Here is a 21,640-nt window from a genome sequence, read left to right as displayed (position 1 = left end):
GACACGCAGCGGCAAACCCGCCGCACCGGTGAAGCCGGGAAACACCGGCGGGTGCCTCCGGCAGCACCGAGACACCTGGTGGCACTGATAAACCGCTGGCAGGCGCGCAGCCCGCGGCAGCGGCGGTGGCGGGGATGCAGCGGGGCACGGGGATGCAGCGGGGGGCACGGGGATGCAGCGGGGGGCACGGGGATGCAGCGGGGCATGGGGATGCAGCGGGGCACGGGGATGCAGCGGGGGGCACGGGGATGCAGCGGGGCACGGGGATGCAAAAGGGGCACGGGGATGCAGCGGGGGGCACGGAGATGCAGCGGGGGGCACAGGGGTGCAAGAGGGGCACGGGGGTGCAAGAGGGGCACGGGGGTGCAAGAGGGGCACGGGGATTCAGCGGGGGACACAGGGATGCAGCGGGGGACGGGGGTGCAAGAGGGGCACGGGGGTGCAGCGGAGCATAGGGATTCAGCGGGGGACACGGATGCAGAGAGGGACGGGGGTGCAGGTGGTGGCGGGGGTGCAGTGGGCACGGGGATGCAAGAGGGGCACGGGGATGCAGCGGGGGCAAGGGGATGCAGCGGGGGGCACGGGGATGCAGCGGGGGGCACGGGGATGCAGCGGGGCACAGGGGTGCAAGAGGGGCACGGGGATGCAGCGGGGCATAGGGATGCAAGAGGGGCACGGGGATGCAGCGGGGCATAGGGATGCAAGAGGGGCACGGGGATGCAGCTGGGCACGGGGATGCAAGAGGGGCACGGGGATGCAAGAGGGGCATAGGGATGCAAGAGGGGCACGGGGATGCAGCTGGGCACGGGGATGCAAGAGGGGCACGGGGATGCAGCCGGGCACGGGGATGCAGCGGGCACGGGGATGCAGCCGGGCACGGGGATGCAAGAGGGGCACGGGGATGCAGCGGGCACGGGGGCGCAGCGGGTGGCGCGGCCCCGCGGGTGTCCCCGGGCGCTCGGCGCGGCGCCTTTAACGCGCGCGGGCGGCGCGGCCCCGCCCCGGCCCGCCCCGCCCGTCCGTCCGCGGGGCGGCCTTAGGGACCGAGCGAGGCTCCGAGCGAGCCGCCGACCGCCGCCTCCCGCCGCGCCGGGGCGGGCAGGGCAGGGCTGGGCTGGGCTGGGCGCTGCGGCGAGGGGCGGCCCGGCCCCGCGGACGGACGGGCGGGCGGCGCGGCTCGCAGCCCCATGGCTCTGGATTTATAAACACGGCGCAGATGGCGGGGACGCGTCCCCGCGCCCGGCGCTGCCCCGCCGGCCGCTGAGGCGGGAGCGGCGGCGGCGATGGGGGGCGGCGGCTGCCGGCGGGATTAGGTGAGTCGGGATGGGGGCAGCCCCCGCGGGCGCCGGGCCGGAGGGGCCGCTCCGCTCTCCGGCAGGTGGGGGAAAGGCGGCCGCGTTACGTAAAAATGAAAATGTGCCACGGGAGCTGCTCGCCGGGGAGAAACTTTCTCTTATTATTATTATTTTTTTTTTTTTTTCCTCTCTGTTGGTTTTGCCGTTTTTGGCCTCAAGGGAACGCGCCGCCCGGGAGCGCGGGGGAGCGCCGCACTTGGCAAACTGGCGGGGATCCCCCTCTGCGGGGTGGGGGCACCCCGAGGACCTATATTTTACCCCCTGTTCCTCATTTTTCCTCGGTTTGGTTCAATCCCGCTGCATTTCGCGGGTCTTGCCCCCCGCACGCTGGGTTACCACGGCCGGAGCGATGAAGGAGCATCCGAGGGGCAGCAGGGCGGCCCCGGCCGTGCCCGGGCTGCGGGGCACCGCGGCTCCCGGCCCCGACCCCCGCCCGGCTGCGGGGCTGCCTGCTCGGGCGGTGTGCTGCTCGCCCTGTAAATATTTACGGGAGGTAGCTGAGCCGCTGTCTGCAGGCAACAAGTGCACGTTTCTCTGAACCCCAGCTGAGGTCTCTGGAGTGATTTTTTTTTTTTTTTTTTTTTCCCTTCTCCTGTTGGTTCTTCTAATTTCCTGTTCCCTCTTCTCCCTCGGCCCTTCCTCCTGCTCCCTTGCCCTGACAATGCACAAAGAGCAGGCTGCAGTGGGTGCAGGCAGCTGCCTGCCATGTGGGCTGCTGCCAACACCACTGAAGCAGCAAAACCTGCAGGACTCGGGCTGGAGCTGCCTGGGCTGTGTTGACCCAACAAAAACCCATCCCTGCTTCCAGGGCTTTGAACCCTCTGGAAGCCCAGCACGCCTGCAGGCACTGCTGCCTGCGCTGTCTGCTCCCTGAACTTTGTGTTTTGGGTCAGCTGAAGAATGTGCTGGAGAGGACAGTGCTGCTGGAGGTGATCTGTGCACTGGATGGTTGCAAACCCCTTGGTTCACAGGCATTTATGGTTTGAACTCTTGCAGTGACCTCTCCCCTCGGTATTCCCGTGAAGCTTTGGATGCCTGAGAACGTCAGGGTTTTGCTGAATCTGGTATTTTTAATGAGTTTGGTGGATGTGATATCCTTCCATGGTATTCCTTGGTCATGTGGGGTGAGAGTTTTTCCATTTAGTATAGGATTTTATCAGCAAGGTGAAGTTTAAGTTTGCTGTGTGCTTTACAGATAAAGATTTGGTACTACTACTGATTCATAAACGGAGCCAGTGCAAGTTGGGACAACTGGGTGAACATTTCCCTCTCTTCTGGAAGTGGTGACAAAACTCTTCAAGGCCTCTAGTGAAGCTGTGTATTCCTGGATGGTTTTAATCAAATCGTACTTAATTCTCTGAGTTTCAGTGCTGATGTTGGGTGACTTTGGGATTTAGCTCAAACCTCCTGTGAGCCTGGGTCTGCCAGCTCTGTGCAGGACCTGTGCCTTGGGTGAGGAACTCAGTGAGCAAGGCTTGCAGAGTGTGTTGGGGTTGAGTCCCACGATGCCACGGGAGGGAAGTTTTGTGTGTGACAAATATTTTATAACTTTAGTTGAGTAAGTCTCACTGTGAGAGAGACTTGCAAAACGTGTTTAGTTTATTGAAAGCAAATGCACTCAAACCTCGGTTTGTTGTTGCCAAAAGGGAAAAAGTAGAAGCTATTTTTGGTGTGAGAGAGGAGATGGGGCACGCACATGTCTGGGGCAGGAAAACACTGGTACTTTGTTCTTCGGGCTTCATGTGGGTGGTGGTTTCTGTTACTTAGCCGTGTGTTTCTGCCAAGTTGCAAAACATACCTGGTTCTGAAACCCCTGCGGAGGTCAGGGCTGGCTCTGCGGAGCTGCTCCTGGGCCAGCATCTCCAGCACTGGAGAAGGGCTGGGTGCCTCTGCCTTCGCACCTTGGAGCTCCAGGGAGGTCACTGGTTTTTTTTTTTGCAACGGGATCTGCACTGAAACCATAGACTTGTTTCATGCAAGCCACCAGCCAGCTGCTGCTTGGCAATACTTTTCACTTGCTAATGGCTGTGGTTGGATTTGAACCAAGCTGCCTCCAGTGGAGGTTGTACTAATCCCTGGAGCCATCCTGCGCTAAATCCAAAGAGGGTTTGGTTCAGGCTGTGTTCACGTCTCGTAATTAGGAGATCCAGTCTGGTAAAGGCAGTTTTGTTATGATTGGCAGAGATGATGAGCATGCAGCTGTGCTGATAGCTGCACATGTTGAGAGCTCCCTCTCTCAGACTGCACTAGCTGGAATTGGGTCATAGGAGATATCTTCATCTTTTGTGACATGGCTGTGAATTATTTGTCCCCCTTGATGGCTCCCAGTGTTCCTCCCACTGCTGGTTGTGGTTTTTAGTGGCCTCTGCTGCAATACAGTCCTTTTTGCAATCTGGTTGTCCTGGGAGAAACCTGTTTGAAATCAACTGTAATTTATGTGCCTGAGATACCATCATATTGGTGTCCCTGTGGCGGGAGGAAAGTTACGATCTTGTCAGTTTTGAGATAAGTGGGTACAAAAGGGGGATTAAATCGGTAACTTTTCACAGGTGGGTTTTGGCTGGCTGATTTGAGCAGCTGTGAAGGGGAATGGGATGGAGGAGGGTCTGTGGGGTGCAGTACTCCCCATCCTTAACGCAGTGTCTCATTCTGACCAGATCACTTCACAAGTCAGAAAACTGAGGCTGGTGGGGTTATGTGAAGTTCAATGTGTCAGAGCAAGTCTTCTGGAGAGCTGGTGAAGAGTCTCTTTCTCCATGAGTGCTTTGCTTGTTAACTCCCAGTGGCAAAGTCTGGTTCCCCTGGGTTTTGTGCTTTTGAGCCGTGGTCCCCAAATGCAGACCGTGGCCTTAGCTGCAGGGGTGCACGAGGATGGGAATCCAGGCCAGTGTGTTCTTTGCAGCGCTGTTATTTTTGTGCAGCTGCGTTTTTAGGAGCCGTGGCTCGCTTTAGTCTTCGCTGAGAGTTTTCAGCAGAGAGCAGGGTCAGCTCTAATGGAGCTGGAAATGAGGTACAGCAGCACCCGGTCGCCTCTCTGATTAGTGACTGAGGCTTTTGCAGCTGCTTAAGGATTTGGGCATTGTCAGGTCATGGATTCTCATCTAGGCTGCTGTGGCACAGGCTCCTGCACGGCTTTGAAGGGCCCTTGCTGTGTATCGACATAGGAAGCAGCAGAGAATTGCTATTTATGGCTGGGCTTGTGCTGGCACACAGGTGTTGAGGTCTCTGATTTGCCCTGTAATGTCAAGGGATGGATCTTTGCATTGCAGTAGAAAATGGAAATATGTATCGTTTAATGAGCATGACTAGAGCTTTCCCAAAAAGAAGATTGGAGAGGGAGCTGGATCTCCAGAACAGAGGGCATGAAAATGCCTGTAAAAGCTTGATCAGAGTGAGGGATGGATCTGGCAGGAAGGGAAGGAGGACAGAAGAGCAGAAGGAAATGAGTGATTCATCAGTTTTGGGAAGTGATCTGTGACCTGAGCACGAGGCAGCAGTGGGACTGTACTGAGAATTGAGAAATCTGGGCTGCACCCCAATCCTGCTGCCCACCCTACTTGTCACTTCCCTTCTGGAGGCCATCAGTTCTCTGTTCCTGCCAACCTGCCTTTGGCAGCTGGAGTCTCTGTGGGGCGTGAGCTGTTCCTGCCGAAGGTGATCTGGTGCCCCAGGAGAGGATATTTCTGGTGAGCAGGCAGTGCCCACACACTGTGAGGCAGCTCTGCTGCCACTTCACTGTGAGAAGCTGAGAAATGTGACCTGGCTGAGGGTGGGCAGTGAGGGGGCACTGATTGCTGCAGACCCTGCTGCCAACGTGTGTGCTTGGCTGCTGACCCCAGTCTGCCTTGGAGAGGCCCAGAGAGGAGCCCTGCCTGCAGGGGAGAGGTGCCTGGCGCTGGAAGAAAAGCAGTGAAGATGGAGGTGGGTGTCCATGAGTGTGATTGTTACCACAGTGCCAGAGCTGGAGGGAATCTGGGCCACGGGGAGAGCACGGCAGTGGTTATGTGCCTGCTGGGTGCACAGAGGATGCTGATAATGGTTAGTGCTCTCTTTATAGCTGCAGAGCACTGAGCAAACATTAATGAATGTAAAGGATAGCAGCTCTGTCTAGTTACAGAGAAGGGAAGTTACTCCAAATTAACTTTATGATCCGTGAAACTGAAGGTTATTTAAAAAAATAATAACGTAAATGAAAATGCTGAAGTTTTTCAGAGTCGCTGAGTATGGTGCTTGTTGTTTAATGCCTTCCATTTTTTCATCCCAGTCTGTGTTTTTGGCTCAGGAACAAATTATAAGCAATATCAGCTTACGCTTGGATTTGAACCCGCGTTGCTCTTAGTCAGCTGAAATATTTCCCCTTATCTCTGCTCCCATAATGTTTATTTTAGCCTGGATAGTATCATGGCTTTTCTGCTCGCTTTAGGGAAGAAGCCAGTCTTTGAAATAGCCCAGCACCTTGGAAAGAAGTGATCTCAAAGCCAGTTTAGTCTCTGAATGAGGTACGGCTTAATTTTCCACCAAGAGGTTTATGCAAGGCTGTATCCCAGAACGTTTTGCGGCATTAAAAACCCAGGAGGTGGCAGATGGATGAATTGCTGACAGATTTAAAATCGTACGACAAACACAAAGCATTCAGATGTGGGGCCAAGGCAGGAGGAAGGTTGCAGGGAGAAATGGAGGCAGAAAGGTCGAGTAAGTTATTGTGGGCAGAAAAAGATGTGCAAGCAGTGGGTTCAGCTGTGAGGGGAAGGGAAGGCCTTCAAGAGGAGGATGTGTCAAGGAGCGTGTCCCCATCATAGCACAGGGAACCCTTTGTGTCCTGGGCTGATGGGGAAAGGAGGATGAGGAGGAAGGAGGCCAAGCTGAGAACTGGCAGCAGTGATGGGGCCGGGAGCGGGGTTGCCCTGGGAGGAGACAATGTGGTGGGGTCCAGATAGTTTCCTCCAGTGGGAAGGGATCTGAGGGAGAGTGCCAGCACGCAGGGAGGCTGGGGATGCTGTGGGTATTGTCTCTGGAGGCTGCAGGCCTGGCTGCGGCTCTCGGGGTGGGTGGTGCGTGTGTCAGGGAGGGAGGCAGAGCAGGCAGGATTTCCTCTCTGCAGCGCTGGCTCCTGGATCCTAACTAACCAGGCAGTCTAGGCTTATCCTTTCATTGTGGAAGAGAATTATTTACATAATACCACTCCACATAATCTTTATTTAGCATTGTTTCCCTGGCGTAACGCTGGACAGAGTGGCGGTGCCCAGAAATGTAGTTTTGGCCAAACGTGTGGGAAGTTAACTCTTCCAGCTGGGTGTGCTTCTCGCTGCCTGCTCAGGGAACTGGCTGTAAAGTGAATAAATACTTCAGTGGTGTGACCATCTATCATGTAGTTTTTGGGACTTCTGCGTCCTCTGAACTCTATTTTCTGCAGGCTCTGGCTGGTGCTCTGTACTGGTACCTGAATGTTGCCTACCAGCTTCTTAAGCAACACAGTTTGGGTTTGTCCTGTGCATGTTGGGGCAGGAGAGTTGTTTGCAGTGTGCTCTTCCTTGTCTCTGTGTTGAAGAAGGCAGAAGGAAAGAAATGTGTCAGCCCGTGGGTGGAGGATGACAGGATTTGGGAAGGTTCCTGGTGCAGATCATCCCATCGTCTGTGATCAGTCCCTGAGGACTTGCTGCCTCCCAGGTGGGCAGGTTTCATCCTCCTCAGGGAGTGTTTAATTGCAAGGTCTGGAGGCTTAGGTGGCTGTGTAACGAACTTGGGCCTGATTATTGCAACACAGGATGGTGAAGGACAGAGCCCTGTGCTTGGGTGTCAGTGGGATGTGGTGGGAGAATTGAATTGCTGAGTAGGATGGCAGGCAAAGTCGAGCTTTCTGAAAATCTGCCTGTGCCTCCAGCCGTGCGGCGCTGGCTGGAGAGGGTGGAGGGTGTCTTTTCCTCTACACTGCGGGATGTGTGGGCTTCTAACAAGCTGTGGCAAACAATGGAAAGTTGGCTTTCTTCTGAAAATATTTTAAAACCTTATAAAATTACTCCAGCGGCTAAATTTTTATAAGACCAGATCTCAGCTTCATGGTACTTGATCACTTCATAAATAGCTCTGTCTTTGGCCTCTGCAAACTTCTCAAACCCGTACCTGCAGTGCTGCAGACAGCCTGGTGAGTTTATCAGTGGCAGCACCTGGCTCTTGCAGCGGAATTGTTCTGTGGAAGTGTTTACTGCCGAGGCCGGGTGATCTCCTTGGTGTGATGTTGCAAGGAGCTGCTTTTGGGAGGCTGTGAGTCCCCAGTGATTTACCCTGGATTACCTGGTGGTGCACGCAGGGTCTGGGCTGGATGCTGGCTCGTGGCAGCCTCTGGCAGCCTTGCCGAGGGCGATGCGGATCCCGTGTCCGTTTATGCTGCTGATGTGGACATTACTCGCTCAAGCCTGAAACTTGCTGGAACAAAGGTAGCTGGTGAACACCCTCTTTGAACCAACTGCACCTGGCAGGGTGAGTTTGCATTGGATCAGTGCTGAGACTCTGGCATTCCTGGTGCAAAGCTTTGTCTACTGCCTCCTCAAGCCCGTGCTGTAACCTCATGCAGTTTGTGACTCATGGCTCTGTAAATCTTGGGTGTCTATCAGAGCAGTGGTGTTTGGTACCACAGCTGGCTGCTCAAGAAGTTTCTTCAGTGGTTTGGTAGAGGTGTTTTTATGGCATCTGAACGTTAAATAACTACATCCACTCTTTGGTATAAGAGTTTCTTTTGTTTAGTGAAGGGGATGACTCTTTCCTATTGGAAAAACTTCCTTGATCAAGTCCTTGCTTTTCTGTGGTTACCACATAATATAATTCCATTAATAAACTTTTCAAGCTCCATCTTGAAAGCAGTTACAGCCTTTTTTTTTTCTTCCCTTTGCTGCAGAGTTTCAAGCTCATGCTGGAGTGTCAGCTTCATTTCTAGGTCACTGGTCTGCCCTTTCATTTCCCCCTCACGCTCAAGTTGGCCGGCTTGTTTTGATTTGGTAATATGTGAGGTGGTGTCCACAGACAAAACCAGGCAGGCCAGTGAAATTCATGTTTCCCTGCAGCCTTGTTCCTGTTGTGTGTGTGTGTGAATAATAATTTCCAAATGCTAGACCAGAGGTGATTAAAAACTGTCAAAGAAATAAAATGCAGCAGAGTCTGCGTTACAGGAATCTGTGTGTTCAGTGTTTTGGGAAAACTCTCTGAACTGGCAGTGGAAAAAGCCTTCAGAATTCTTACTGAAGGCTTTCTAGTCTTAAATGTCCCTTATTCAGGAGGTGCTGCTGAGGCAGCCTGAGCATATCCAGGCTCTGCAGGAGGCTGCTGCTGTCTGGGGGGGACCTGGAGTCAGGAGGGCTCCCTTTGTGTGCTTGCTCTGCGGAGTTTTTTGGGATCCAGAGCTACAGTTGAGATATTTTTGCATGCTGGGCACAGGCACCTGGGCAGCTCAGCCGCAGCCTTGTGGCTGGAGCAGCTGAGTGTGACTGGCAAAGGGCAGAGGGGTAAAATGCTGCTCTGCAGCCCCAGTGGATGCTTGAGTGGAAATGAAGAGCTGAAAATCTTTCTGAGGAGCGGCACACGGTGTCTGTTGCTTGCTCTGAGTTCTTATTTTTTTACTGAGCTGCAAGGCAATGGGTATTCAGAGGCTTTTATGCAACTTCGGTGTTGGGACGTGAAGCAGTTGTCATGTCATCAGTTAAGATGTGTTGAGCATCCTTATTTTTGGAGCAAGTGATCCTGCTGGCAGCATGTATAGGAGGTGTCAGCCAGCTCTTTTTTTCTTCTTCCTCTCTATTTTTTTTTTTTGCTTCATTTGTAGGTTTTAGTTTTGGCTTTACTTTGATATCTTGACAGGGTTGCTACTTAAAAATTGTTGGGGTGGGGTTTTCTTTTTTTTTTCCTTAAATTTTATTTTGGGCTTTTTTTTTTTTTTTTTTTGGTCTTTGATGTCTACGTGTCTTGACGTGCACAGAAAGAGCTGCTGTGGTTTTGGTCCCAAACCAGCCAGCTGCCAGCAGCGTTCCTGAGGGCTGTGTGGTGTTGGAGTGAGAAACACTGCAGGGTTTGGGGTTTTCTCCAGCATTATGAAACAGAAGTAAAGAGAGAAGTCAGCATGTACCTTAAGGCTTGTGTTTTTATTTTAACTCTCTCGCTGTGGAGAGCTGAGGTTTGCATCTTCTCTGCTGAGATCGGTGCTTGTGAAATCTAATGCACTTCTGTGAATGTCCTTAACTCTGCCAGCAGCAGAGAAAGCTGAGAAAATGGAGAATTTGCTTTGCCCTGAGGTGGAGGAGGCTGCAGAGGCAGACACAAGCACCCCGGTTACTCTTGTTTCCCCTGCCAAAGGCAGAGTGAGTTTTGGTCTGGTTCAGTGAGACAAGAGCTTTAAGCTCCATCTGCGTCTCATTTTTTTTCTGCATTTTGCTCGGTTGTGCTTTTTAAGCGTCTGTGGATTTCTTCTCAGCAGGAGGTTCAGTCCCCACACAATGCATTATTGTGTTTGCCTCGCTCCAGTTCCTTGTTTCATGCGGAAACACCTTGAACCTTGGCTGAGTTGGAAGGTGGGTGCAGAGTCAGGCCGTGGCTGCTGCAGGAGCAGCGTGTCCATGCATGACTCCTCAGCCTGGACTTACTGTGCTGCTGCAGGCTCTGAGTGTGTTTGGCTAACACAGGCACTCCCCTGCCTTCTGAGCAGCCAGACTGCACTCACTGACTTTGCTTTACAGGCTGATCCTTATGGGAAAAAGCCAAAAATAAGTGAGTGTTCACGCTTGCCTTTACAAACTTCTTGAGTGTTTTGTCAATTAATTCTTGGGTAACCGAGGCTAAAATATCTATTCTAAAGGACACAGCCAGGAATGCTGCTCTCCTTCACTCATTCCAGTTGAGGCAAAACTTGATAAAAGGTGCCTGTGCTCTCTTGGCCATTTGCAATCTGCTTTCCAAAGCCTCTTAACCAGCAGAAAAAAAATGTGTAAACAAATACAGCAGCTTCACCTTGCAGCCTTGCCAAGTCAATTTGGTGTGTGTTGAGGGGGCTGAACAATTAGTTACAGAAGGGAATGGTCTTCTCCATGTTCTGGCTCCTGTCACATGGCCATCTCCCAGTTTTTTGGTAAGTATAACAGAGAGATCCACACCAGCAACTATTTATGGCATGTGCAGAGAAGGGGGGAAGCTAACAGCTGAACATGAACCTGCTGAGAGATGTGGGGCTGGCTGTAACTCTTGGTGGGGTTGGGGCTGTGGAACAGGGGTGATTCCTGCTCCCCTTTTGCACAGCATCTTGCCCACTTTGTTCAAGCTGTTTCTGAAATCGGGGGACTTTGCCTGTAGTGCTGGCTGAAGGAGTTTGCCACCTCCCTGCCCCTCAGCATGTTCCTGTCACAGTGATTCTCTCTCCTGTTATTTTTGACCTGAGTAGCTGATTTAATGTCTCCACCAAGCAGTCATGGTTTTGTTTAAGTCAGTTCAAGGTGTGGGTGCTGTGAGGATGGATGTGGAGCCATGGGACACAGAGCCTGAAACCAGGGAAGAGTGGCTGTACTTCACACAGCCTGGTTGTGTTTCAAGCCTTTCTTTTGCAGGAATAAATTCCACAGGGCAGAAATTCCCTTCTAAGGGGGGAGATATTCCCCCCAGCCTTGTGCACAGAGCTGTTTGCAGGCATGCCATGTGTCTCTCTCAAGCAATGAATTTTGCAGCAGATGATACAGACCCTCAGGTAGGGTTCTGTTGGTCCTGCAGCACTTTCAGCTTGGAGTCAAGCTCAGGCAGTGCTGCAGCAGTTCAGTCATTTCTGCCATGGTCTGTGGCGTTTGCTCCTTCCCTGTGAGCTGGAAATGGAGTGCTTCGTTGGGAGTGGTGATTGAGATGTTCCTCCATGGCAGGGCTGGGGTTTTTCACATTGCTGCTGCTTTGTGCTGGCTGCAGCACCTTTCTTTGTTCCTGGAGTCTGGCTCATGCAGCCCGGGACACTCGAGTGCTCTGTGTTTTTGTGGCCCTGCACACCCGGGGGAAGTGATGGAGAGCAAAGTTGGGCAGAAGCCATCCTCTGTGCTGTGTGGCAACTTCTGCAGGTGTCAGTCCTGGCTCAGCGAGGCTCCTGATGAACAGAGAGTGAGAGGAGGGTCCTTTTCTCAAGGGAATTTAAAACTGCTCTGCCACAGGAGCCTTGCTGAATTACAGATTGCTTTTTCTCTCCCACACTTTTCTAAATCTGCTGCTGTTCCTGAAGTTGCTGTAGGTTTTACTCATGTGTGCTAGTGCATGGGTGAGTGTTTGCTGCAGAGTAGAGTTGTAAGCAACTGACATGATGTTGATCATAATGTAACTAATGACACTTAAAATGTTTGTTTGTTTGTAATATACTGTGGCCTATTTCCAGGCTCTGAAGTTGACAGACAAGCTTCAGCTGTATTTGGCATAGTGTCTGGAGAGATGGACAGCTTTCTGTCACTCCTTTGACAGACAGGCTTTGAATTTTTAAGAGAAAACAGAGCAGCTTTTTGATTTTTCTCCCCGCTCAAAACCAGCCAACCAAAAGCCAGGTGGAAGGTAGATCTCGCATGCACTCTGTTTATTTTTATGTGCAAATGCATCTTCTCGATGTGTCATTAACCTGGTTGAGCTCGGGTGCTGTTTTTAGCACAAGGAGCAGTTCCAGTGAAGCATCCCTGAGCAGCCCAGGGTGACAAGGTCCTTCCTCCCTGCCTGCCAGGGGGCTGCAGGAGCTCCCTGTCCGCAGTCCCACACGAGGAAATCTGTGTGGAGCTTTGCTCTTCGGTTCCCGTGGCCATGGCAACCGACTTGGAGACATCCAACTTGACTAATTAACCTAATGGAGAGTCGTTTCCAGGCTGAGTGTCTCCCCTCGGATTTCAGAGCTGAACTTGTGTTGTCCCGATCCACCAGCAACTTCCACAGCCAGCGCAGAGTTTTTCGGAGTGGTTTCTTTCAAAGGTTTATTTCACAGCTTAATTTGAACTGGGGAGGATGGCTCAAATCAGTCTGTCTTGGGAGCATCATTCCCCTCTCTGGGTAATCCCATGGAAGGAAGGTCCCAAACTCGGATGGGAAAAAACACAATCTGATTTTTTTTCCTCGGACTGGGTGGCGTGAAAGTGGATACTTTCCTGTTTCTCTGCTGCAGGATCTCTGCCACCCCGACTTTCTGTTTAAAAATCTGTGAATTCCTCAGGCTTGAAACAAAACAGCACATCCTGGAGATGTCTGTGCACATCTTCAGGTTCCCTCATCTTAATGCACTGGTTAAAGGCATTGCTGCTTTGCACTGTTTCTCCTGGGTTTAATTATTATTTCAGTGATTGGAGCTGCAGACTGCAGCAGGGACTTAAGAGTTCAGCCTCAATTAAAAACCACCCTGTGCCAGGCAGATAGCAGCAGGCAGCTCTGCTATTCTCAAGTGTCTCCAGCAGTCCATCGAAACACCATGTGATTGGCTCAGTTGAGAAATCTGAGTAGGCAGAAAGCAGTTTCTGGGATAAACCTTGTGAGTGCTTCTCAAAATAGCCTGAAAGCAAGGTTTTGCTTTCCACAGCCACTCTTGGTCCTTGAGGCCAGTCAGAATCTTTTGTGGATTACTAAATACTGCAAAGGTCTGATCTTCAAAAACCATAAGATCCTTTTTCTTTTTCTTTTTTTTTTTTTTTTTTTTTTGCTCCTTTTTGATGCTGCCTCTGGTATGTTTAAACTTAGAGGATTTGCATTTTCATGTCTTTTTTAGCCTTAATTGTAAGTACTGGGGCCTTCCTTACTTGCACCTCCAGCTTTTTATATTTTTCAGCAAAGCTGGTGACCTCATGTTTGACCCTTGGAAACCTCTTGGGCAGCCCAGCAAACAAATGTGGTGTGAGAAGAGCACATGATAGTAGCCTGAGCTATTACACTGGTCAGTCATTGACCAGGACTCTTGGTTTTTTTTTTTCCTTTGAAGATTTGCTTAATCATTGGCATTGCAGCCCCTGCTGTTCAGGGCACCTGGAGGGGTTTGCTGGCTGCTCCCCATGATGTCTGAGGTGGCTGGGGGGCTTTAGAGAGTCCAGCACTGTAATCAGGTTTTACTGGGGAAGAGATTGTCACTGATATCCCTGGGATTTGGCATCTATATAAATACACGAGCCAAGCTCTGTTTAAGTGTGTAGGTTCATGTCAGTTCATTTGTCTGGGAATGGGGCCGGGAGCATCTTACCACCATGGTCCTTCCGTGTGATTTCTATTCCCAGTATAACCCACAATCTGCTGGGGGAAAATCCCTGGAAATGCTGGTGCAGCTGCAAGTGACTGCTTCAGACATGGCCAATTTTAGGCCCAGTTGAGAGATGGGGATAAAAACTGCGTGGCTAAAAATTCTTCAGGATGACTGAAAGCTTGTGAAGCAGCTCTGAGATCTCAGAGTTGGGAGTTGTTTTTCCACCCTTATTTACTGTAGTACCTCTGGGTGACACAGAGCATTCAGCAGATGCTGCTAAACTGAATTCTACAGCTGAATTCACACTGGAGAAATGAGAATTGCTTCTTTTTGTTGGGGAAAAAATAAATCTGCTTTTATCACATCCTTGTTATCCTTACAGCTTGTGGCTTGGAAAATTAGAGAAAATTGATAGCGAGGTCTGAGTGGCATGTGGAGAGAGGTAAGATCCTGGCTTTCTGTGGGCCTCATTTCATGAACTTTCTTGTCCTTCATGCATTTCATGTGTCAGTGGAAGTGAATTTCATTGGCAAAGATGTGGTTTGAGTGGATATCTTAAAATTCACTCTCAATTGCGTGCCTAAGGGTGATTTTGAGCGAGGCTTCCAGCAGCATCCCTGCTCTGGCTGTGTGTTTGGCTCTTGTTCCCCTCTCCCAGACTGGCTGTCTGCACCAGGGGCTTCTCTGCAGAGAGCAGCCCATGTTCTGTGCCCACGTACTATGCAGGAGCCATGAAAAATGTTGTTCAGATGACAGTGATTTGGGGTAGCTCTAGAAAATAATTTTCTGCTGGTGGATGGTACCAAACTATTTCCTTTCCCCCCCTCCCTCCCTTCCCCAAAACAAAAGGAGAGATGAAAGGCTTCATTAGGAATTATTCACTCAGCCCTGCCGCCTGTCTGAGATCTGGCTGGCTGCGTTCATCCCCAGCCTGGGGAAGGTCAGAGGGCATCTCCCTGGGGAGGATTTGCTGTTGACTGAATTGCACTCTGTCATTATCCTGCTGGATAACGAATGCAGTGGCCTCATTGGCACTGGCTTCAGAAAAAGCACACGGTCATCTGCATGTGGCCTTGAGGCGGGAGGAGAAAACCGAAGGAGGGCAGGGTGGAAAAGCTCATCTTGTGGGAAAGATATGGAACAGACCCAGGCAGTTTGGCCCTGTGGTTTGCTTGCTGTGTGATGCTGGGCAGGTCTGTAGCTGCTCTGGACCTCTGTGTTGTCTTCTTGGAGGTGGGGGCACACAGCAAGTGGCTTTAAAGGACAAAATTCCGTCTGGTGAGGTGAAACTAGTTAAAGCTGCTCCTGTTTTCTTCAGTAGAAAACGTGGCGTTCTTGTGACACAGTTTGAGATATTTTAATGAGATTTAAACAATTTTTTTTTCCTCTTTGTTTTGTTTTCAAATAGGTTTCCTGAAAGAAAAACATACAAATCCCCCTGAGCTAATTGGTGTGTGATTTGAATTCAGCTGCTACCTTGGAAGAGCTTTTCCAGCAGCTGATCTGAAAACAGCCTTTCCCACAATATTGTGGGTTGTCAGTCAATGCTGAAGGATCTTGAAGTTGCTGGTGGGAAGGAGAGAGATGTGTTTTATTTGATCTGCTGCATCTTTTAGTTTAGAGTGTCATAAAATACTGAGAGATGTGCAAAAGACCCTAATGGAGAGGAGCCATCAGAGGGATAAAAGTCATGGTAGATGGAAACGTGTAAGAAACAGTTGTGGGTACTGGCTGAGGAAGTAGATAGACCTGAAGAAAATTTGCATTTTAAGCACCAATTTCAGATGTTACCCACTGCCTGATGCCTTGATCTTCTGGCAGCCACCAGCTTAGATGTGCTTAGTGCCCTTGCAGTGTGTGTTTGCACATCACTGAACTGTGCTGGGGGTGGCAGCTGCAGCCCTGTGAGGTAAAATATTAAAGCTTCAAATGTTGGCCCTCATTGCCTTCAGGCTAAGTCGGTTCCCTGGAAGATGCTGTGATAAAATTGCTGGCCCAGGTAATTTGTGTCCTGATGATGAGCAGCAGAGAGGAGGGCAAGAGTTTGTGTGCCTGCTTATTGCTGTCATCTGTCTTGCAATCAGATATTTATGAAATGGCCTTTTGTGTTGCAGTGCGGGGTGTGTGAGTGCATATTTAAGTGGTTAGTAAATATAGTCAGTTGCTAGATTGGATCAAATCATCCTCTTAACAAATATAGACAGTGATGTTTTGCATCTGGGTGTTTTGACAGTAAAGTACAGGAGGAGGTGGTCTTAGTGAGTGTAACATCTTGTACTCGAAGCAGGGCAATAAATGCTTAAAATCACTGTAATTCTGCTGCCAGCATTAAAGGATATAAAATTATCCTGTGTTGCAATAAATAAAAAAATACAGCTGTCTGCAAGAGTCTTGTTGCTCTAATCCAGGACAAAGTGTGTGTGACTGGTTTTGAATCAGTTTAATTTCTTCTGGGGTGTGACCCTCTGGATTCCTGTGACTGCAAGAAATCCTCCTTGGAAGGCAATCATCTCCAGGCTGGTGCTCAGCTGAGCGATGCATGACCAAGTAGTAGCTTGTAGCATTTATGAACTAGGGCAGAAGTAGATCCCTTATTCAGGCAGATCTGTATAAGCCTCCAGTGCTCTATACTAGGCCCCAAATTTGCCTACATTATAAATAAGTCTGTGGCTTTGTGCTTGTGTGTTTCTTTTTTTAAGCTGAAGGCAACCCCTTAAGCTCTTTTCTGCAGGTCTGTTCAAGCTGGGGCATGGGGAATTCCTAAGAGGATTATCATGGTTTACTTGATACAGAACTTGAACTTGAGCAATGGCTTATCTTATCAGTGATAAAAGACATGGAAATGAAGTTTACGTAACCAAAGAGGCCTTGAACTGTGGCTTTTTTTTCTGGAAAGTGGCAAGACAGATCTCCTGAGTTCTCTGCTCACAGCTGCAGTGTTTGTTATCTGGTGTGTACTGCCTGCTTACCACTGGCATTTATTTCCAGTGCTGTGTTTGGAGCTGTCCTTTGGAAAAAAGAACAATGGGGTTGAGGTAGAGGCTCAGCAAGAGAACTCGTGGACATTTTCTGATTTGGCAGGAAAGCTTGGTGTCCTTGCTGGGGAGACTGGTGCCATGTGCTTGGTTGCAAGCCCTGTGTTACTCTGAGATCAGGAGGTGATTTGAAGACAGCAGAGAGCAGATCCATTTCACCAGTGGGTTGTGAGCACGGGGCTGGAAAGGCTCCAAAGTTGCGAGTAAACTTTTCCCTGGGACCAGAAAATGCCTGGGAATAGATGAAGATGCCCAGTCTGTTCCCAGTGGAGAAAGTAAATGAGTGGGGAGGGCCAGGATAATCTCTGGGGTGGCAGTAGAAAATGAATGCAGACAGATGTGCACTGCTGTCTCTGGCTGTGCTGACCACGCTGGCACCGGGTGGATGCAGTGCCCAGCCCTCTGCAGGGGTGAGGCAGCTGCTGCTGGAGGAGGAGAGTGGCCTGGGCATCACAGCTTGATCCCAGGGGATGTTCCTGCATGGGCTGGGATGGATGGGCTGAGCAGCTGCGTGCACAGCAGGGCTGCAGGGCAGCCTGGGCTGTCGGAATCTGAGCTATTGATGATTCTGAGATTGTAAAAGTCTCTGTCTGTCAGCCCCCTGCCAAAGCAGAAGCCATAATTGGTCTGTGCTGGTTTCCAGGTTGTTTATTCTGTTTATCTCTCACATGTTCTGCTGCCCTGCCCAGCTCTGTCCTGCAGGGCAGCGTGTGGGGCTCTGCCCTCAGGGGGATGTGACAAACATTAAATACCAGAAACTCCCTGGGCTGGATTTACAAGAACGTGCCAATATCTGTCACCTACGTTGGACAGTGTGTCCCCAGCCTGAACCAACAGAAAAATGCCAACACCACAGTGAGACATGGAGGGCATGAAGAAGAAGAAAAAGGACAAGGCACACCCAATTTCCTCCAGCTTGTCCCCTTTGGACCCCTCATCTAGAATCCTAAAATTTTACTTTTGCACCCGTGCCACACTTAATTATTACTTATATCAAACAGTCAGAGCTGGTAATTCATGCTGTAAGATTGAAAACTCTTTTCCATGGGCAGAGATCACAGCCAGTGTCTCGGGGGGCTCTGTACAGACACTGTCTGTGATCTCTGTCCATGGGTTCCTGACCCCTGCCAGGGTCCCAGGGCAGCCAGAGGGATGCTCTGGGTTCCCACACTGGGCCACCTGCAGGGCTGCAGAGCAGGGCAGCCCAGGCCAGCTGCTCACCTGCCCCTCTGCCCAGGGCAGCCTTCACCACCTCCCCTCTGCAAGGGGAGATTCACAGTGCTCAGCAAGCAGCTCTGTGACCAGGCATTAGCAAGAAGAGAGGAGCCTTTCCACCCTGCCAGATTACAGTGGGTTTGCCTGCCCTGGTGTCCTACACCTGCTTTTTCTGTGCTGCGTGGGAGGAATTTTATTTTTTTGAGCTCTCGCTGTCACAGTTTGTGACAATGCCACAGAGGTCTTGTGCTTCCCACAGAAGGACTCAGCAGACAGTCGGAGGCTGGCAAGCTGACAGCACTTATTCGAGGTAACCTTCAGGAAATGCCACACACAGCCCTCGCTGAGCTTTCTGGCTCCAGGCGCATACAGTATTTACACCACGCTTCTTGAGTTTCCCTGAAGGCTCTCAGCCTGCAGCTGCCTTTCTGTGCTCTGCCACCTGCCCTGTGTCCTCATGCTCCAGTGCCTGGGGTGGCTTCTGGGCTCCTCTGGCAGCAGCCCACCATGCTGGGGGGGGCTGGTGACACCAGCTCTTCCTCTGGCCTCCTAAAAGATGCTTGCTGTAATCCAGTTCTGGAGCCTGGGGTAAAGCCAGCCCCAAGTTTTCACACTGATGTGTGCAGGGAATGAGCTGTTAAGAAGTGCAACACTTGCACAGCAGCTCTTTGTTAAAGTGCAAGGGAATTTAAGTGGGATCAGCTCTTTTGACTGAGCAGGTGACTGGCTTGAGTGGCTGTGTGTGGAGTTAAAAGCCAAACCCTAAGCACGAAGGTTTGAAAAATTTTTCTCAGGTTGTCTTGATGGTGTTTTTTTCATCCTACGTGGGGTGGGAGGAAGGAAATGTGATACTATCTGGTTCTAGTAAATGACAGTGCTGAACAGCACCTGAACACTTTGTGGTGCCAGAGCCTGGACTGGGTAGGTGTGGGGAGGCAGCGTTGTGCACCCATTGGGATATTTGCCCCAAAACGGGTTCAAGTATTTTTTCTGCTTCCTGGCTGAGAGGTTGGGGGCTGTATATCTGAAGGAGTGGGCTTTCAGGATGTGCTCAAGCCTTACTCTGCTGCCCCCAGAATTGCTGGCTCATGGGTCTTCTACAGACCAAGAAGTGACTTTTTTTCCAGCAGCAGGTGGCTGGAGTTTGATCCACCCACTCTCATCCTGCTGTTTGTAGTGTGCACAGGTTTCTTGATGCTCTGCTCCCTTCAGTAAGGGGTCAGCTGTGATCCTTCACGAGTGGATCTGCTGTATGAAAAGCAGAAGACTGCTCTCCTGCTGGATCTTCCCCTGTTTGGGGAGATGGGAACTCCCTGATTTGCTCTGGTGGAGTTGACCTCTGGGATATGCCAAAGCCTGTTTTGGCACATGCACTTGGATACAAGTCTTTCCTCCCTGCTACCTTGTGAGAATTGTCAGAGGGGAACCCATGGAGAGGCATTAAAATCCTACTTTATTATTGTTAATTTCCCATAATACTCGGGCTTGGAGTGCCTGGGTGCCTGGCCTTGCTCGGTGGGGAAGAACAGGACAGACTGCTGAGGTGCCTTGGCTGTGTCGGCTCCGAATCCTCTGCTCCTCTGCTGTGGATTTAATTTCCACGGTGCTGCAAACGCTTCCCCAGTGCCCAGCTATCAATTGCAGAGCAGTGGGGGGGTCTGCAGGGGGGGTGGTGATGGTGGGGAATGACTTGTGGTCTCCATGGCAACTTACAGACGATAAATGGATCAATGTGCTGTTCTGCTCCATCTGAAACTCTGGCTAAATCTGGGGGCTGCCTTTGCCTGCCAGATCCCGCTGTGGGGTCATTAGTGTGAGACAGCTCAGCATGAAAGCCTTCCCATCAGTGTGCCTCCAGGATCTTGCTGGGTTTGCCACAGAGTGTGCGGGGTTTGGGCTGGAAACCCACATTTGACTCACCCTTGGCACGCCTGGGGATTTGGATGTTTAGAGCTGCACCGCTTGCCTTGGGCTTAGGTGCTGTTATGGGCAGCTGGCCAGGCATTCAAGTCCCTGGGTTTGGAAAGGGTAAGGACAAATGGCTGGCTTCCCTTCCAGCACTTTTTAAAACCTCCAGCTCTTTCTGCACAAGCACAGCAAAATTTATGTTTTTTTTTCTGCGAGTTAAAGGCTCGGAATCCTGGATTAGTTTTGTGTTGGGGTGGTGGGTAAGGACAGCTGCCTTTTGTTCTCACTTCTGCTTCTGGTGGTTTGGATAAACAGAAAATCTGTCTTTTGAGGTGCTGCTCCAGTGTTTCCAATGACCACATTTACCTACAAAAGAATGTATTTGATCTTCCCCCAGTAGGTTTCATAAAAATGTACCTTGGTCTGAAGTTTCTAATCCACTGCTTTTTAAACAAGAGTTTTTCTAATGCTGAGGTCTTTTACATGCACTGGAGTCATACCTGACTTGGGTTCAACCAGAGGCTCCCCAGTTCTCAGCCAGGAGCAGGGACTGGTGTGACTGGAGCCAGTGGAAGGCATTGGCTGTGTTCTCCTGTTTCAGCCCATGCTTTTCTGGCTGTGTCAAGGGATAATCCCAGGTGTCTCCAGTGCTTTGAGTGCTGCAAATCTAAGGGACCACTTTGTTTTGGTGTCAGAGGTTGGCTGTGGTGATGAGGATCTGTGCAGACGAGCTCAGGATCTGAGGTGCTGCCTGGCCTCAGCTGCTCTCACATCTTGGGGCGTCAATGCTTCTCCCTTGCAGCAGGAGGAAAATTGTTGCCTTCTATTTTGCAAAGGAGCCTGGAGAGATGAATTGCCAGAGGCTGCACCTGAGGCTTGTACCTCACAGAGCTCCTGAGCTTGAGTTTTCTGCCCAGACTCACATCTGAGATAAATGCTGATGTCTGTAGTGCTCTTCACACCTTGATTTCCAAGTGCCTTTTGGGATGATTGGAGGGACTTTGATTCCTTGGCCAAGTCTGTTTGGGCAGGGCTATGGGTGCATTTCCCTTCTAATTCGTGGTGTTGTGTTTGTAATTTTGTTAGTGTGGGCAGGGAGACCTGCTGTCTGCAGTGGGGTAGAAAATCCCCAAAGTATGCTCTGAAACCATTTTCTGTGCCTCTGTCTGTCCAGCTCTGCCTGTGGCCCTTGGCATGTCCCATGAGCTGCTAGCAGGGCAGTTGCCTGTCACACGTCCAGAGACCCCTTTTGGAGATCACTGTTGCTGATCTAAAGGCTCAGTTGTGGGACAGTCTGGCCAAATGATCTGAGCCTGTAATTTTGTGTGATGCAGTACTGAAATGTCCAAGAAATCTGCCATCTCTGTTGCCTTGTGAATAATTTATGGATCTCTTGACTCCAAGCTCATAAAAATCGATAACTCTTTGTGGATTTTTTTTATTTTTTTTTCCCCCAGCAGCAGCTTGGTTAAATTCTCCCATTCTTTTGAGTTGCTGATATTGAAAGGCTGTGGCTTGTTCCCTTACCCTGAGCCATGTTTTTTTTTTTGCAACAAAATTGATCTGGGCTTTTCCACAGAGCTGTCTGTCGCTGTTCTTCACCAGGATGTTTGGCTCAGGTTACTGAAGGAGACAACCTCTCTGCACCTTTTCCTTGGGCTATTGCAAGTGTTTGAGCTGTTAAAACTTCTGCTCTGGGGCAAAGCCACAGGGCTTGGAGAGGTCAAAGTGCTTGAGTGTTGTGCACTGGCTAAGAAGAGGTTTCAGCAGCTGCCCAGTTCCTGCCAGTAGAACTTGCAGCTCCCTTATCCCAGTAATTCAGATATGGATATGTTAATTTATTCCTCTAATTTCTAGGCCTGTCTCTAAACACTGAAGCACTCTGCTCTTTGCTCCCTGTCAGGCTTGGAAACGAAGCCTGG

General features: G+C 50.6%; 1 protein-coding gene across 1 annotated transcript in view; it reads left to right on the top strand.

Moving 5' to 3' along the window:
• Window positions 1-1,209: 1,209 nt before the first annotated feature.
• NCOR2 (nuclear receptor corepressor 2) overlaps window positions 1,210-21,640 on the top strand; it is a 228,066-nt gene continuing 207,635 nt past the window's right edge. Inside the window, exon 1 of the mRNA XM_021532792.3 lies at window positions 1,210-1,313. The gene's annotated coding sequence lies outside the window, so the exon portion shown is untranslated. The remainder of the gene's footprint in view (window positions 1,314-21,640) is intronic.

Source organism: Lonchura striata, chromosome 18 (assembly GCF_046129695.1).
Source record: "Lonchura striata isolate bLonStr1 chromosome 18, bLonStr1.mat, whole genome shotgun sequence".
NCBI lineage: Eukaryota > Metazoa > Chordata > Aves > Passeriformes > Estrildidae > Lonchura > Lonchura striata.
This window is presented reverse-complemented; position numbering and strand designations above follow the sequence as displayed.